Raw genomic sequence first — 19,327 nt, 5'->3', positions numbered from 1 at the left:
AACACTGCAAGGGTTATGTGGTCATTTTCTATAGGGGGCTCAAATAAAGCTGTATTACACGCATAATCCTCAGTCCTGCAGCAGTTATCACTCACCTCTCTTCCCATGCACTCTAGCTATGGGATGTCCCTTCGTGTGATCATGTCTAATGCAGGTCAATGTACCTACATAAGACATGATGGCGTCAGCTGTCATTAGACTGCTGGAGCCCACGTGAGAAGAGGCTGTGGGGATCGGTCTAGCAGCCTGGAGGGAGCCTGTGGGACTGAGGATCAGGTGAGCAAAACTGCTTTATTTGAGCCTCCTATACAAAACAAGCACTTAACCCTTGCAGTGCAGGAGTATTGCCTTGTAACTGAGAGTAATATCCTCCTCCCAGAAGTATGATTAATCATTATAATATCAGAAAACCCTTTGAGGACATTCCCTAATGTGCATAGTAATGTATACATAGTAGCAGATACTGTACATTATTCTGTATTAAACATGTTTTAAACAAGAAGAATGACACACATAATGATTATACTTTTGAAAGCAATGGATTTGACACAAACTCACCTGGCAAAGCCACACAATGAATATTGAAGCCAACCCTTCTGTGCCTGGAAATGTTCATCCACAGAGAAGTCCCACCGATGAAGGATTCCTTTATACTGCATTTCACTTTGAAATATGTCTCTCCAAATGTCCTCGTCCATTTTCTTCTTGTTACTGAGTGAGCAGGGTTAAGGTTTGCTGTTGTTATAGGGTGTGGTAAATACTAAAGCCTACAACGAAGAAATGAAAGTGAAACCCGGATACTTCCCTGTAAACAGTAAAATCACTGGGAAAAAAACGATTATTTTATACCAAAGATACCCAGACCAGAGCAGACTATGAGAGTTCATGCTTACTCTGATGTAGCTTTATGCAGCCAACCAACAGTACACTAAGATACCTTTCTCTCTTGTCAAAACCAATGCCACATGGTACAAAGCTTATATCCATAAAGCCAACCAAATGTAGTCCTATTTATATCACTTCAGTAATCTTTGTAACATTAATATGATTTTTGATTGCTTATTTGCTCACCCATGTTTTTTCTGTAATATGGTAATACAACAAATAACTCATAGCAAACAATCATTTCTCTACTTTACCAGTTTAAATAGAACAATAAAAGATTCATTTTAATTGGCTACCGTTCTTTAGACATATTACCACAACAATATGCCATGAGGCAAAGTTGCTCCCATGCTGTCTGTAAGGTCATAGCTTCTGTATGGGGCCCGCCGGCCGCTGTGAGGAGGGAGCCGCGGAACAAGGAGGCACTGAAGACAGCCCTGCAGGCACATCATGGGCCCTCGCTCGGCAGTGACAACCCAGCAAACAGAAAACACATAGGAAACAGGTGAAGACAGAAGACCGGCCAGAAGAGGTAAGGGTAAATAATTCATTAAAATAATTATTATTTGTAAAATGAAATAGTCTGCGCTTCTGGAACTAACTAAAAGAAATTAAAGCCTAAAGCAGCTAAGAAAAAAAGGAGAAAACTCCTTAAATTAAACAAAAACAATAGGTCAACAGTCAGAAATATGTAACAAAGATCGTGGTAGCCTTTCAGAGTCAATCAGCAATAAATAACATCTACCTTTTTTTGAGAAAGTCACATGACGAAACGCGTCAAGAAGGTAGATTCATTTTGCACACGAGGAGTCTTTTAAACGGTTCCAGAGCTGCTTTTGCCGGCCGGATTTTTTATATTGTACATGTGAGTTACTACTTTTTTAATAAATCTGAATGCTTTTATCTTACTGCACCATGAGGGCTCGCTCTTTTTTCTAAATTCCTAAACATCTTGGGGCTCCTGAGAGAAGGTTCGCTGACAGCGCACTTGGGAGAATTCATCACTGTGTTTGTCGAACACCTCCAGCGCTGCAAGGAAGAAAACTCTCTTCCTGCCGGCTCTCAAAGCGGGAACAATCGAGTTTAAATTGGAGCAGGACTGCATACCAAAGTGCCGCTCACCAAAAAAGCCGTCTACATTTTGGTGAGTACCCATCCATAAGGGGGCTGTCGGACTACAACCGAAATAAGATCAATATTTATTTGCCTTGTGTTTGTCTCCCCCGGCTTTTAAATCATTATCCACTGAACATTGTTTTTTCGTCGATCTGATATCTTCATTGAAAGAGTGCTACTCGGAGATCAGCCTATGAATTGTTATTTATGCTGATTGACTCTGAAAGGCTACAACGATCTTTGTTACATATTTCTGACTGTTGACCTAATGTAACACTTCATTATTACTTTTGTTTTACACTTGTTACTGTCACTAGTTCTTCACGACCATTCACTTATGTGTTACCTTTGTTTTTTTGTTTTTTTTTCGTTTCTCACAGTTCTTTTGACACAATTTTTTATTTTTTTTGTTTCTTTTGGTACAATTTTATTTAAGACATTTATTGATACTTATAATCAATCAACCGTATTTTAGGCTAAGGTTAAAATACCCAGCTCCGGTCCACTTACTATCTTCACTGGATCACTCGATTTTTCACTGGAATACTTGATATTCGGCTTTCAGCACGGCTCAGCCGAGCCAATGCATATGCGTTCGGCTCGGCTGAGCCGCTCGGCCATGATCGGGAGCTGTACGGGCTATTGTGAATAGCCCGTACAACACCCCTTCGGTTCTACTGAACCGAAGGGGTCCTGGGGCCGAAGCTAGCCGAAGGATCGGCCGACGCTACGGTCAGATCCTTCGGCAGCTTCGTGAATAGACCCCTAAGAGTCTGCGCAGAGACCGGCACCAGCGCTAGAGGGATTGCTGAAAACAAATGGAAGGAAGAAGATGATCGGATCAAGAGGCATCACCTAAGGTAAGTCCTTAAAGCAACATTTGGAAGGGGAGGAGGGGGGGGGGAATTGTGACCTTTTTTTAAGTAAAACCTTTCAATTTTAATTACATAACTTATTTTAGACCAAATTACATAATCTGTGCAATTTAGGCAGATCATGGCTGATGGGAGGGGCCAGAAGAGCGCTGTAGATTCTGCTTCCTTGAAAACATTGCAGCACCCAGCCTAGGTACTACTCTCAAGAGCCCTCAGCCCTGATACAAGCAGTGGGCAAGCTCTCGGGAGCAGTTACGCAATATTAAAATGCCTTGATATCAATGTTGGGCAGATGTCATCTGATTCGGATGATCAGCTTCCCCCTCCTTCTCTACCCTCTTCAAACCATGCCTCTCCTGCTCAACCAGGCTTTTAACAAGTTTATATGGAGGGGGGAAAAACCGAGGATTGCCTTACGCACACTCCATAAACCTAGATCTAGCTTGGGAGCTAATGTCCCTGATCTCCGGCACTACAATCTGGCCTGTCTATGGGAGAGATTGGACGCATGCTACTGAATATTACTCAAACACTGCATTGGAATAACACTTGGTACAGCCATGGTCACTGGCTGGAATATTACATACCCCCATTCCAAAATTACCACCCTTTATAACACAGAATATCCTTCTTAGAGACACAGTCATCACGTGGCGGGAAATTAGAAAATGATGTCATCTTCGGGAATGAGGACCCCCTTATGCCCCTCACTTCTTCCCCTATATTCCCCATAGGACTGTCCTCCAACACTTTTCATGCTTGGCAAGACCGGGGCATCAAAACTATATAAGATCTCCTAACCCCCTAAGGCCGTTGCAAATCATAATCGGACCTTATAGAGACACATCACATATCTCCCAAGCACTTCCTTCAATATGGCCAAATATATCACTTTATCACTTCCCACCTTCCTCTCCCGATACAATCAGAAACCAGCTCCCTATTTTCTATGGCTATTGGCACACCCATCGCAGAAATTATCCCTCTCTACCACATATTCCATAATTCCCTTTCTGACACCTCTCCCTCAATACCACTCTATGCCCATAAATGGGCTGGGTTGCTACGATTGTCCCCCGAAGAATCATAGATCTGTTGCTTCAGAGCTGGCTTAGTGTATGTAGAGGTAGTGTATGTATGTAGAGGTGTCCCCAGTGAGACATGGAGAGAGGTCCAATTTAGAGTGATATACAGGGCATACTGCGCATTTAATTTCCACTCTCCATCCCATTCCCCGGAATGGTTGACCCACTGCCCTAAATGCCTTTTCCATTTCCCTGATTTGACACACCTTTTCTGGCAATGCCCTTTTATCCAACAATTTTGGGACAAAGTTTTTACTTATATGACCTCTCTTTCGAGTGTTTCCAGAACATTTTGCTCAAGCTTTTGTCTATTTCATGTGGTTGATGGTTCTTCCACTCATTCTCACTCTTCACCATCTCAATGGGAACACTATTGCCTTATGGTAGCAAAAAAGAACATTCTACGACACTGGCTCCTCCCTGCTCCGCCCACTTTGGCGGATGTTAAACACACTCTACATCATCTAATGCTCATGCATAAGATTGACACCAAACATAATCAACACTACACTGGTAAATTCTTTGCAACATGGACTAACTTTCTGATACAAGAACTGCCCAATTACGATTTACCTACATATTTTTGCTGAAATGCTTCTTATGTTTTCCATATTCTATGACTTCACTACATACCATCTTGGATCCCCCCCTTTCATGTCCCTTATCCTTGTGAATTCCGTCCTGGAAAAACGTTTATATTTGCAATGCATTTATTCCACGATCAAAACTTCCTATTATTTCTACCCTATGTCTACCCACCCCCTTTCTCTCTTCTTCTTCTCCTCTGTCTTCTTTTCTTTCTCTCCTCTCTAAGCTTTTATTGAATATAGTATTTTTAAAGTACTTTTTGACACTTTCAATTACTCCATGTGTTGATTACATTAGGCAGCTACCGATTTTGTCATCAAGGTAACGTGTTCTAGATATTACTGAACCTATGTTATATGTATAGATGACATATTCACTTGGATTGTACGGCTGTACACCACTGTTTGATGCCCACTAATCTTTTGAGTCATTGTATGTTTCATGTAAAACGATAAAGATATACATGCTTAAAAAAAATGCCTTGATGAGTTGATGTCAGCCTGGAGGAGTTATGCACTTGGGGCATGTGCCCTGCATCTCTTGGTAAGTGCCCGTTACTTACCAAGAGATGCAGGGCACGTGCCCCAGTTCCCAACTCCATAGCCACCTGCATTATTTTTTTCTTTAATTTATGTTCTTTGGTAGCTTCTCTCCCTGCCTGCCACCTGTCAGACCTCTAGCACAGAGACAAGAGAAGTGCTGCCACATTCAGTGCCATTTTTATTATTTCTGCTGTTTCAGTTACACTGCATACCTATATCATTGCATTTCATTGTGTTATGCTGTATTTCTAGCTACAAGTGTAAGATTAGCTTTGTTACAGCTTAATCTGTGTATACTTGGTATCTTCCATTTCACCCATGCTGTTTTCTGTACATTGGTATAGTCTTCTGCTAAAACTTTACCAGCAATGCCTTGTACAGCCTCTTTTTACATCACCCTCTCTGAGGTAAGGGGGTCTCTGTTATCCTGTTAATGGCAAAGATGGGAATGTCTTTTCACTCTAAGAATGACAAAGAATCACATCCTCTGTATTGAGAAGGCAAATAAAGTACATTGAATTCGACTCTGAGTCGTCTTATCGAGTTAGACACTATCTGTGAATATCACCAAGTCAGTAGGTTGTCATACTAAGGTTGTCATACTATCCATACAGATGAGTCTTAGGAAAGTATGTGCAAATACATAAAGCGGTGGTTGTAACAGAATAAGGGAAGTGCTTGGCCTTTTGGCTAAGATCAAGTGTAGTATCCGTTCTTATCAGTTTTCGGTGGGGAAAAGAACCGTCCTTGTGGGGGATGGTTACTTAGTACTCGCTGGAGTGAAAGAGTGTGTGGGACTGCTTCCTGTGAGAGGGGAACAGCCCAGTACATGGCTTTCTGACTGAACAGATGCGAAGCTTGGTCTGGCTGGAGGGTTGTGGGCGGCAGAAGCCCGTAGTGTTGTGCCCCCCTGGGGGTGGCGTCCCAGGGGTGCATCAGAAAATCACTAGGGTGTGGGACCCCACAAGTGATTCACTGTGCACTAGGACACGACACCATATTGCTATTTTCTGCACTTCGCCTCCAAGACAGGCCTTATGGCTAGTCTGGGGCAAAATGTTTTGCACCCCGGCCCCTAAGGCCTGTCAGAGTGGTGCACTGGCACTTTAGCTTTATTTAAGCACTATATGCACGATTGGCACTTTTTTATTTTAAATTTGACCCACAGATGCAGCGGGTGCAGGTTCCTTTGGGGCCTATTCCTGATGTGGGGAGGATATTCTGTGCCCTTATATAGGGTTCTCTGTCTCCTCCCACTTAGGAGGGGGTCTCTCTTTGGGAGAGCCCCCTGCCTAGTACTGTGAGGGACATGTTTCGGCAGGTCCCCAAAGGATCGGCGTCCACCGGCCTTCGGGTTGGTGGACCAACAGTCTCAACCCCTGGCAGGAGCCTTGCACCCCGGGGGGTCGGGAATCGAGGTCCCTTCTTTATTGAAGGACCATGCACCCTTGTGCACGTTTTTGTGTGCTGCGATTTCACGGTTCACTTTTTTTGTTCACAGGGGGAAGTTTGTTTCGATGCACGTTCCACGGGCTTAAAAAAAAGAATAAGGGAAGTGCTTCAAAACACTTCATTGGCTTTGTGCTACAAGTCTGATAGGTGGCGGGCAGGCCGGAAGACAGGGACTGAAGCTGGCTGCTGCCCAAGAACATTTAAAAAAAAATGCCAGTGACTGCGGTGCCAGGATCCTCTTACCAGCTCAGCACACTATAGATGCCCTTTGAATTCCTAAGGGAGGCAAATTGAAACCAGGTAGCAGTGTATAACAAATGGCATGAGGCTCCAGGGCATGAGCAAGCATTGGGCAGTAATAAGCAGTAAAGGGAGAATCAAAATGTTTCCTTAAACTGCCATAGTCTGCATAGAACCTGTCAGACCTTTCTATGCAGACTATGGCAGCTATTGTCTGGGTCACCAAAAAGGTTATTTGCAATGTCCCGGACCACCAGCCTTACCAATCAGAGTGATAAGTCATTTTAAGGTGTGCCGAGTGCAGGAAGAACTTTCAGAATGCTGGAAGTCATGGTGCCAGAATCCGGGGCACTCGCCAACAGAATCAGAGCAATGCCAAGGTAAGTACATTCAAGGGAATGATAATTTGTGCTGAGGGTGGTCTTGTCCTTTGAGGGGCTTGTAAGATAGGGGACATTTTTGTTTGAGGAAGGAATTTGCCTTGCCCTGTGCTTTGTCCGTTACACATTTTTTACTTCTGTTCTCTGCAGGTTACTTACTCTTGACCCCCACACTCTGTTCATTACTTGCTCTTAATCCTTGTGCTTTGTGCATTACTTACTCTTGATCTCACTGCTTATTGCTTTGCTTACGCTCAGCCCCTGCACTTTGTGCGTTACTTACTTATGTCACATATGCCTTGTGCAATAGTGGTTTCCAGCGCGTAGAAACACACTAAACATAAAAATCAACAGATTCCAATGTATCTGGTTCATATACGCGCAAATCTATTTTGTATCCATTAAAATCTATAATTTGTAACCCCACTTTCCCCAGCTTCACTGGGGTGGCAGTGTTATTTTAAGTTAAAAAAGGATTACACAGTGCAATGTATCCCACTTTCCCGAGTTTCTTTAGTGTGGCAGTGTAATTATAACTTAAAAAAACACTGCCACCCCAGTAAAGCTGGGGAAAGTGGGGTTACAAATGATAACCTCAGTTTGCCCAGATTTCATTGATGTTAGTGTAGAGATTACAACATTGCAGCCATCCAATAACCTGCCATTGACCATTTATTTGCCCCAGCCCACTGTCCCCTTTAGAAAAGTGTACCAGTACCTTTCTGCTCCTTCTCGATTTCTGTCTCTTCTGCTTGGCCTGGCTACTGCTGGCTCTGACGCCAGGGCCGAAGTCAGAGCTGAAGAGTAAATCACTTCACTGCTACGCTGTTATATTAAACTGGCTGGCAGGAGGCAAAAGCACAACAGTTGCTTGCGGCCGTAAATACAGAGCGGTCTGCGGCCACGGAACTAAGAAAAAGAAGTACCTCAGCACTGCTCCTGACTGGCCCCCCTTTGCTGCGGGCTCCATAGTGGCTGCGTGGGTCGCTATGGCAGTAGCTCCACCACTGCTTCCTGCAATGAACAGACACGTACTTATTTTGTGCGACAAGCGGCAGCACATCATTCGGATGTAAATGGGCCCTGTGGAATTTATTGGGACTTTTGTACTTTTGCAAGCACGTGACAAGTCACTCAGGTATGAACAGGGGAGAAAACTGTTTGATACAGACCCTACATAATATAACAATGCACAGGAACACTGCATCAGTAATAATTACGTGAAAAGTCTTACTTCCCAAATCAAACTCAGTCCTCAGAGAACCAATATACACATTTTAAAAAGAGAAGATAGAACGATTTTATACAAGGTGTTTACAGGTGGGCCTACTTCACTTCAGACAGATACTTATTTGCACTATTTTGTTGTTACCTGTACATTTACTCTTTACAGGCTTTTCTCTGACCCAGGAAAAAGAATATTTAAAATAAGGGGGGCTCCCTCTCACTTCCTGCCCTGTAGGCACAACAAGAAATGAGGAAATCTACTCATTGGGGACACAGGAAGCAACTAAAACTTGACAGAGCTTCAAAGTTTTCCGTACTCAACTTCCCTCCACAACAAATACATCAAAGATCCCACTGACTCCCATAAATCTAATAGGTGCAGAACGTAAGAAATTGCAACAAAATGGTTGAAGGATTTTATTGAGAGAGCTACACAGATCTGCCATTAGAAAAATTAAACATTTTAGCTTAGATTAGCTTGTTTAGTAATTGCATGTAATCATAGTTTTGAATAATATTCAATGTTTTTCACAGATATGAAGTCACAGTATTATTATAAAAGTATTTTCATTTACAGTAGTAGTGTAGTATTAAACACTCACATTTTTTTAATAATGAATCCAGATCAAAGAACTATACATTTCACAGCAACATTTTTATTCATATTTTTTGCCCAAGTACAGTCATCGTGTTTCTTAACAGCTGATTCCAGCTCCACTTCCCTGAACTTCCTATCCTGTGGAAGATCACAAGGGACAGAACAGTCTACAGCAGCTGTTCATCTACTAGCTTGGAGGAAGGAGAAGGGAGGAAGGAGAAAGGAGAGGGGGGAGAACAGGGAAGAGGGGGAGTTGCTTTCTTTGCTGTGAATGTATGTTTGTTGCGACACACACAGCTTACTAGCACACACAAGGATAGCTCCACAGGACCCTGCAAGGGAAAGGAGCCACCCTAAAATAGGATTTCAGGGCCAGTGCTCAGGGGGTCAGATGATTCTGCAGAAAACTAGAACGTTTAAATATTAAGAAGCAGCATTCACTGTAAGTGATTTAATCAGCATTTGAAATAACTTTTGACTTTAATATCTCTTTAATTAGTAGAGCAATGGAGATGCATACCGAGAGATTATACGCACTTTCCCAGGACAGCTATACTTACATAGAGTGTATGTTTTTTGATTCCCCCTGATTACCTGACACACTGTTCATCTTTCAGAGCTCTCAGAAATACCTGATACTTCTGGGTATGAGGGAGCAAGTGACCGTCTCCCTTCATCCCAGGGTATAGTGTGTAATATGGTGCCAGCCTGAAGAGGAAGGAGGCAAAGTTTTATCAGATAATAACATGTGAGAAGATTTAGATTGTTCAATATATTTATACAGCATCAGTACTGTTTATTATAGAAAAGATATTATGCTTAATTCAGAGGATGAAAGATCATGCTACTACCAGACAATCATAAAGTGACCCTGTCAGAAACTCATGTAATGATTGTGGCTCATATGCTAACAATATGGGAACAATAAACCAGTGGTGAAAAGTGTTTCACCAGATAAGTTAGGCTATGGAAACAGAAATGTGTAGGAGGTCATCACAAGCTCCAACACTATCCAAAAGAGTCTAAGCTTTGCCTATCAGAATGGCCACCTCTAGGTGCCTGCTCTTTATACATGCTTTAATTTTATGACAGGGTCTCTTTATGGGAGGTCTATAAAATCTCAGAGTATTTGTTGAATTTTTTAACTTCAAAATGAAATGTCACTATTGAAGGAATCACATGAATATATGCTGATTCATTTCATATTCCCTTTATAGTATTATACAGCAACATTGTTCTTCTGGAATGTTTTGCTCACGCTGTGGCACTCTTGAATTGTTGATAAGAGGCCTAACTTCTTGCCTTGAATGTCGTGATGTTTGGGCGTACTGTGGCACACGTGGACTGTAACTTAAGGTCCTGCATGGTCTTGTGTCTTCTTCAATGTCTTCCCATGATTGTTGATGTTGTGATGATGTATTGTATATATAGTTACAAATTCCCTTTGCACAGGCTTCACAGTTGTCACGATCATGCGGACCATTTTGTCTTCCATCTCTGACAAAGTTCCTCTGGAAGTCTTCTATGGGCAGTTTGTAAAATTTCTGACATATCTTGTTCACCAAGCACTTCATAGCCACCTCAACATTCTCTACTAAGAAGACGGGTTCCTCATAATTGGCACATTTACATACTTTGCACTTCTGCCTGAAGATATGCATCTTCACCTGCCCAAAAGATAACTTCAGCTTCATGTAGAATATAAGGTGCACTTTTGAAGAAGCCCAATCGCGACCACAAATTGAGCAGCAAAACCTGAAACAGATACAGTAACTCATTGGATGAGATTTCATGATACTGGCAGAAAAATGGAAGATGTTTCTTTCAGGGTGATCAGTGGGGACTAAGACCTCAGAAACATTACTGTTATTACATTAAAATGCTCACACAAAGTTTATATATTTGTGACTAATTAGATTAGAAACAATGCAGTTATCTATAGATTACAGGTTTCCAAAGAAATAGACTACCCCCACACTGCAAGCGTTAAGTGCTCATTTTCTCTAGGGGGCTCAAATAAAGCTGCATTACTCACTTAATCCTTAGTCCTGCAGCAGTTATCACTCACTTCTCTCTCCATGCACTCTAGCTATGGGATGTCTCTTGGTTTCATCATGTCTAATGCAGGTCAATGTACCTACATAAGACAGTATGACGTCAGCTGTCATTAGACCGATGGAGCCCACGGGAGAAGAGGCTGTGAGGACCGGTCTAGCAGCCTGGAGGGAGCCTGTGAGACTGGGGTTCAGGTGAGCAAAACTGCTTTATTTGAGCCTCCTACACAAATAAACACTTAACCCTTGCAGTGCAGGAGTAGCCCCACTGCAAGGGTATGTTTTTTCTTATATAAAATTGTGTTAAGATGCTGTATAAAGCGGTAGTAAAGCGAGCAGTATATGGAGTTAGTAACTGACATGTGTGAAAATAACTGGTTTATGAGGCTAGAACAGAACCACAATGAAACGACAGAGGAGCTCTGAGTGTTCCTACAACCATAGAGGTGCCTTGTAAGTGAGAGTAATATCCTCTCTGGGGTATGATTATTGATTATAATAGAAGAGAACCGTTGGAAGTGATTTCCTAATGTGCATAATAATATATACATAGTAGCATATGCAGTACATTATTCTGTTTTAAACACGTAAGAAGAATGACACACATAATGACTATACTGCTGAAAGCAATGGATTTGACACAAACTCACCTGGCAAAGCCGCACAATGAATACTGAAGCCAACCCTTCTGTGCCTGGAAATGTTCATCCACAGAGAAGTCCCACCGATCATGAATTCCTTTATCCTGCATTTCATTTTGAAATATTTCTCTCCAAACGTCCTCGTCCATTTTCTCCTTGTTACTGAGTGAGCAGGGTCAAAGCTTATTGTTGTAATGGGTGTGGTAAATACTAAAGCATATGCCGAAGAAATGAAAGTGAAACCCAGATACTTCCCTGTAAACAGTAAAATCATTGAGAAAAAAACGATTATTTTATACCTTAGATACCCAGACCAGAGCAGACTATGATAGATCACACATCCTCTGATGTTGCTTTATGCAGCCAACCAAAATCGGATTGTAGAACCCACAGCACCCACAGACCAAGAAAATACATGAAACTATAATGAAATTGTAGCGCCCCTGTGACGGACTGAACCGTCACTGGGGCTGCTGGAGGAGCCTGAGGGCTAGCCTCCTTCCTAGAGATTATGGACCAATCCCTATTTGCCCTGTTTCGAGTCCTCATTTGCATGGCAAAGAGGACCAAGGTGAGGACTGGAGGATACTTTGCAGTTGACCAATAGGAAGGTGGTCGGTTGGGCCGCCTTCAAACTGTTGTTTATAAAAGTGTGTGTGTGCATCCAATAAACGAGATTCCTGTTTGAACTTACATGCAAACCTGCCTGGTGTTTGTTCTGAGCCATCACCACTGGATACGAATGGCACACAGCTGTATCGAATCTCGAAATATCAGACGCTGCGGTCTGAAATCTGAGGAGTGCCGGGAGAGTGGAACCGAGTGAGCAAGTGGCTCGTTACATTGGTGGCAAGCGGTGGGATCTGCTCTCCAGTTACTGGGACACTCCAAACCACCACAGGGAATGACCAGCTACGCAGCCTGCAAGAGGGACACGCTGAAAGACCTACTTGAGAGCCGAGGAGGGACCGCTGGGACAAAGAACAAGGCCACCCTGATCAGTGAGCTAGCCGACATGGATCAGAGGGATGTTGGACCCCGGTCAGTTGGAGACTTGTTTCAGCAACGGGTTCGACAGCGGTTGACATTATATGGTGCCAACCCATCAGAGACCGCCATGCAGAATGCCATTAGAGGCATCCAGCTGCAGGATGAGCGACAAGAGAGAGAACTAGAGCGCGAACATGAGTGGAGAATGGCGCAACTACGGCAATCAGAGACAACACCTAGAGATACAGCGCCTTTCCGTAAGTTGCCCTTTCGGGCGTTCAAACTATTTAAGATGGAGATCCGGGGAGAGGAGGTAGCCAACCTCTCTCCCCAGCAGCATTGTGAGCTCCAGGGAGAGGAGGTAGATGGCCTCTCTCCCCAGCGGCAGAGGGAGTTCCAGGGAGAGGAGGTAGCCGGCCTCTCTCCCCAGCGGCAGAGGGAGTTCCAGGGAGAGGAGGCAGAACGAAACAAAACCGAAATAACAAAGAAAATGTCAGGCCAAAGCCGAAAAAAAAAATTTTCTAACTTTTTCAAATGTTTCAAATATTTTATTATTTATTTTTTATAAACTTTTAAATTGTTTTTATCTTTTATTTTTATTTATTTATTTTTTAAAAAAATTACATTATTAAAAACCAGACCCTTGATATTTCCCTTTTAAAATAGTCCTTAATCTCTTTTTCTGCAGCCCCTGTTATAAATGAACAGGAATCCTCTATACTGAGTGTTCCTGTTCATTCATTAAGGTGGCCATACACTTTACAACCATCACAAGACCTTAGTCTTGCGATGGTTGTAAAGTACTTAAAAAAACATACGATCTGCCCATCTTGGATAGGCAGATCGTACTTGCGATCATCGCAAAGCCCCCTTGAGGGGTGGGCTTGCGATGACTGCAATGAGGGGCGGGCTTGCAAGCACGGCAAACGGGCAGTGTGCGCGTGCGCACACCGGCCCATTCGTCAGTTGTCCAACAAGCAGGCCACTCACTCGCCGAGAATCGTACGATTCCCGGCGGGTTTTCCAGCCTGCTTGTTCGATGGAAGACGTGCGACCGTACAGTAGAAACTGTACGATTCTCGTACGATCGCGGGATTTCCCGCGATTCTCGTACGAGAATCGTACAGTGTATGGGCACCTTTACTTGTGGACATGAGGGGCATTTATCAAAACTGGAGCACACAAAATCTGGAGCAGCTGTGCATTGCAGCCAATCAGTATCCACCTTTCATTTTCAAAGCTTAACTGAACAAACTGAAGAGAGAAACTGATTGGTTTCCATAGACAACTCCTCCACATTTGTCTGTTCCAGTTTTGATAAATCCCCCCCCCCGTGTCCAGTCTGGCCCTGGATCACTCCCATTCATTCATAATTGAGGACACAGTAAACATACTAGGTTCTCAATTATTTACAAACACTCAGTGATCATTGATCGCTGAGCGTTTGTACTCGCTCTACTTCCTGACACAGGAGGCTGAGCGAGCGGTGTGGGGAGGAGATCTCGATCTAACAGCTGACTCCTCCCTGCGCTGCCGCCAGCCTACTGTGATAGCTGACAGCTGTCTCATCACACACCGCCGCTCTCCTGATACAGGAGACTGAGCGGTGCAGGGAGGAGAGACGCTGGCCGATCACATTGCTCTCCTGCTGCACCGCTCGGCCTCCTGTGAGAGTTTCTCTGTGCCCCTCTGGCACACAGAGCAGCACCCAGAGGGGAGCAGAGAAAGCAGGGATGCATAGCTATTTCTGTCAAAAAATTGCACTTTCGGCACTTTGCCAAAAGTGCCATTTTTGGCCGATATGTTTCGGTTCTTCCCTAGTAACAATAGATCCATATTGGCTTGACAAAGAGGTGATCCTGAAATGCATTGCCTAGTGACTGGACCCAGAATTGGATTCTGTGCACCATCAAGTAGCCGTGCAGATGCACCTGTCTCCCATCTGTGGTGGGTCTGTCGCAGCCAAAAGATATGTTGTCCGCATACCATTCTGCTTCAGAATGTCATCTTTATTCGTATATTCCTTTAGCCTCACAGGACCCCCTCATCAGGCAAAGTGACAGGAGAGCTGTCAGCATAGTCAGTATAATACTAGGGAGCAGTGCTGGAGATTAAAGTTATAGTAGCAATAATAATAATAATAACAACCATAATGATATTTAATATTATGATAAAATATAAAATGCTCTTGCACACACTTACTTTTCAACCCTAATACAAACGTCTTGTAGAACAACACACCTGAGTCCTCCTATAAGGTTGTAACAAAGGTAAAATGTTGGCATTATAGTGTAGATATATAATTTAAATAAATCTACACTGCTAAGACAGATAAGCAAATGCTTCTTACTGCACAGAGGGGGATCTGTGACTAGATCAGGGGTCAGCAACCTTAAACACTCAAAGAGACCCCGCAGAGCCCACCTGAGAGTGACCCTGCAGAGCACACCATGGATCCTGCACAGCCCATCTGAGGCTCTCTATGGTGGGCTCTGCAGGGCCTCAGGTGGGCTGGTCGCCGGGGTCCCTTTCCCTGTACCTCCTCCCAACTCCTCTTACCTGATACTCATGTAAGAGGCCCCCCAGGCTGCCCAGACCCCTCACGTGGGTACCGGCCATACCCCCCTGATGACGGTGTTCTATCAAAGTTTGTGACTACATTACAATGTGTGACCGGTGACCTGGTCACACATTTCAATGTAATCCTGCCCAGTTTTTTTAGGGGTGGAATGTGTGGAATGTGTGACTGCCAATAGGTCAAGCATTCCAGCACTTTCTCAGCTGTTCCAGGGCAGATTGGCAGCGCAAATCGTTTGTGCAGGAGAACTGATCTGCCCTGGAACAGCTGATCGGTCCTGAAATGTCACTTCTATCCGACTCTGTGAGTGCGATCTCACATTTCACATCCCGATGCCCGGGCGGTAGTTCCGCCCCTGGACAGGGAGCCGCAGCAGAGGGATGAAAGAGCCACATGCGGCTCCGGAGCCGCAGGTTGCTGACCCCTGGACTAGATGATCCTGAGGTCCGACTTCAGTCCTTCTATATTGGAAACCTCACAGTTTAGTTTTTATAATCAGCCCCCTAGTGGGGCCACCTAGCAGCCATGTGGGCTGTTATGCTGCACTGCCTGCTGCCTCCTCACATGAATGAATAAGGTGCCAGCTAAGACAAAGGGTTGCCTTATTATAGGCCCCGACCCGAAGTACAAAAAAACAGAAGCTGCTACTCAGAAGATGTGGGGCATGTGCATAAGTAAGAAAATATTTTGGAACATAATAAGAATAACTTCTTATTTATTTCACAACGTTTGTTCTGAACACCTAATGTGACGCTGGTGCCTTTAGATCTCCATAAAAAAATCATCAGGAGTAGAAACAATAATGCAATTTTATTATAGATCAAAATGATTAAAGCATCAAGCAGACCTTGGACTGCCAAGAATACAGCACATACGTATTTTCTAATTGCAACAAATGGTTAGTTGCATTATGCAGCCTGCATGCCACAGTGCTTTGTTAGGAGCCTTCAGTGCCACCCACCCTATAACTGGTGCAGGGCAGTGTCTGCAGGCTGAAGCATAGCTCCCAACTTTCTGATGTGATAAAGAGGGAAACCTTTTAGCACAAGGTATGTAGGCAAAGGGATGCAATGTCATGCCCCCAGAAGGTTGTTCAGTTTGAAGAAAGCCTGAGGGTGCGAGAAATTAGGTAAGTATGGTTGCTTTTTATGTTCCCCACAGACAAAACAAGCATTTCCCCTTTACAGTGCTAGGGAAGCTCCACTTAAAAACCAGGGTGTTAAACGCCCTTCCTGGTCAGTCGATTTTTCAGTATTCAGCGCTGCAGTAGTTTGACTGACAGTTATTCGGTTATGCAATACTGTCCTGAAATTAATTTTATACCATTTTTTGGGGACAGATAGAGCTTTCTTTTGGTAGTATTTAATCACCACTGGTGTTTTTATTTTTTATATAACAAAAAAAGTGCCACCAATTTTGGAAAAAGACGGGGTCATGTTCGGTAAATAGACATCAAACACGTCAAGCCTTAAAATTGCGCATGCCCGCAAATTTGCAAAAAGCTACCACACCCAAAATTGGCCATAGATGACACTTTAAAGGCTTTTGCCGCTCATTAGTTTAATGTTTACAGTGATTAATGGCCCTAGAATTATTACTCTCACTCCGATGTTCATGTCGATATGCAACAAGTGTGGCACAATTATCTTTTTTTGCACCTAGGCACACCTGACAAGTGTTTGCGCTTGTATGTGCGGGCATGTGGGAGCGGGGGACTTTAAAAATGTTTTTATGCATTTTTTTATTTTTTTATGTGACTATAATTTTTAATTATTTTTTTTTACACTTAACTTTATTGCTATCTATTAGGGGGCTAACAAGCCCCCTATGTTATAGCAAATATGATGTGAAAGGTCTGCTTTATGGAGACATTAGGGGGTCTTTAAGACCCCTAATGTCACCTAGAGACCCCAAAATAGCTGAGGAAGCAGATATCTGTTTCATCAGCTTTTTTTCCTGGTTCTAAGAGCTGGAGAATGTGCACAGTAACCCAGGAAGTGATGTAATACACATTACTACAGGGTCCAGTGATCGGAGGAGGGATCAGCAGCTAGAAGCTTGCTGATCTCCCTCTGATCGATGCAGGGAGACCCGCCATGCCAGTCCCGAACCTGCACGGAGGACAGCGGAGCCCAGGGTAGTCAGTGGTGGCAGCGGAGGGGGAGGTAGCACATTCCGTCGCATTGCACAAGCAATCTGGCGGCTGTATAGGCGCCGGATCACTTGTATCTAAACAGCAATCACCTGCTGTTTAAAACGATACCAAAAACATGACTGAAGCAGCAGCCAAGCTCTTGGTATAACTACTTCAGTATAGGACTTTTTTTACAGTGGGTGGTCCTAAAGAAGTGTCCCCATGAGAGTGCCCCCTTACATTAGGTGTCCCCATGAAAGTGCCCCCTCACATTAGTTGTCCTCATGAGAGTGCCCATTGGCTGCACCAATTGGAGTGCCCTCTTACATTAAAAGGTAATGTAAGTGGGCACTTTGATAGGGACATGCAATGTAATGGGGCACTCTGATAGGAGCAACTAATGTAAAGGGGCACTCCGACAGGGGCAACTAATAATTAGTTATCCCCATCAGAGTGCCCCCTTACATTGATTGTCCCCATCAGAATGCCAACTAATGAAAGGGGGCACTCTGAGGGGGGCAGCTAATGTAATGGGGCACTCTGATGGGGGCAGCTAATGTAAGGGAAAACAAATGACAAACGCACTCAACAATTTGTCACCAGCTATACAGTAAGGTGCACACGAAATGGGCTTTGAACAGTAAAACAGTAGAAAGGTATCATGGCACACTCACAAACCAGCATGTAAAACAACTTGTCTCCCCACTAAGGTTAATAACAGAGGTTTGGATACACGTCTTCTGCAGAAAATGTGAAAGCCGCACAGCCGCGCCAAGGCACCTCTTATAGTGCTGTTATAAACCTTAGTGGTGAGACAAGTTGTTTTACATGCTGGCTTGTGAGTGTGCCATGATACCTTTCTACAGCTAATGTAAGGGGGCACTCCAATGAGGACAACTAACAATATATAAAGGGGTTTTCTCAATTTTGACTGCGAAAGTGGAATTTATACTGGGTTTATGGTGTGTTGCTGTACCTTTTAAGGAGCAGATAGTTTTAAGTTAGGAACATCCTTTTGCCCAGGTGCCTTGATGCAACAGTGTGGTTTCACATGCGTTTGCAGATGTATGCAACAAAACTCAGTTTTTAATATGAGATGTTGAAACAGTTTACTTATTTCTATTGTGTTGACTATCTTGTTTGCCTTTCCCCTTTCTAGATCTAGCTTTGAACTGAGTATTGCCATTGTTGCTTTGATAGATAACGTTTGCCTCCACTTCAAAACATACTGACAGCAATGACTATGAGACACTGCATCCCAGGGTAGATATGATGATAAATGAAGTGTGAGTGTTATGACCATGCAGTCCATGGGTCCCAGTAGATATAATTGCACTGTGTTGTGAAGAAATCTCTTGATGAATTTAAGTCCCCCTGAAGCCTGTCAAACTCCTAATGGCAGCTTCCCTCCAGGATCCTGTTTCCAAAATGCTACATCTGTTGGACAGTGGACACCCCTCAGCATGACAAAAGCAAGCGCCGTTCCTTTTCAAAGGTTACACATGCCTAGTACGCTCCCTCTCTCTCAATTTTTAGCATTATTAACTGAGCTCAGCGTTGCTACTACAGGTAAAGGGGGCAATCACAGTGCATATGTGACCTATGAATAGAAATTGTGCTCAGTTCTGCTGTACAGCTACGGCTTTAGAGGATGGTGGGGGAAAGCTGCCATTAGGAGTATTTTGACAGCTTTCAGGGGAGACCAACATGACCGACAGGTATGCAACTTAAATTAGGCAAGAGATATCTTCACAATACAGTGCATATTAATCTATTGGAACCCCTTGACTGCATGGACCGTTTCATGAAAAAGGTGAACTAACCTTTAAAGCTCTACTCCAGTCTTACCTATTTTTCTCACTCTTGCAACAAGTCCTCCCCTGTGTTGCCTGCCTTCAATTCCTGTCTGAATGGGTTCCATTATTCATCAATCAAAACTTAT

This window comes from Nanorana parkeri, unplaced genomic scaffold (assembly GCF_000935625.1).
Source record: "Nanorana parkeri isolate BGI_ZX_2015 unplaced genomic scaffold, ASM93562v1 scaffold531, whole genome shotgun sequence".
NCBI classification, from domain to species: Eukaryota; Metazoa; Chordata; class Amphibia; order Anura; family Dicroglossidae; genus Nanorana; species Nanorana parkeri.
The sequence above is the reverse complement of the archived record's forward strand: the minus strand, read 5'-3'. Positions refer to the sequence as shown.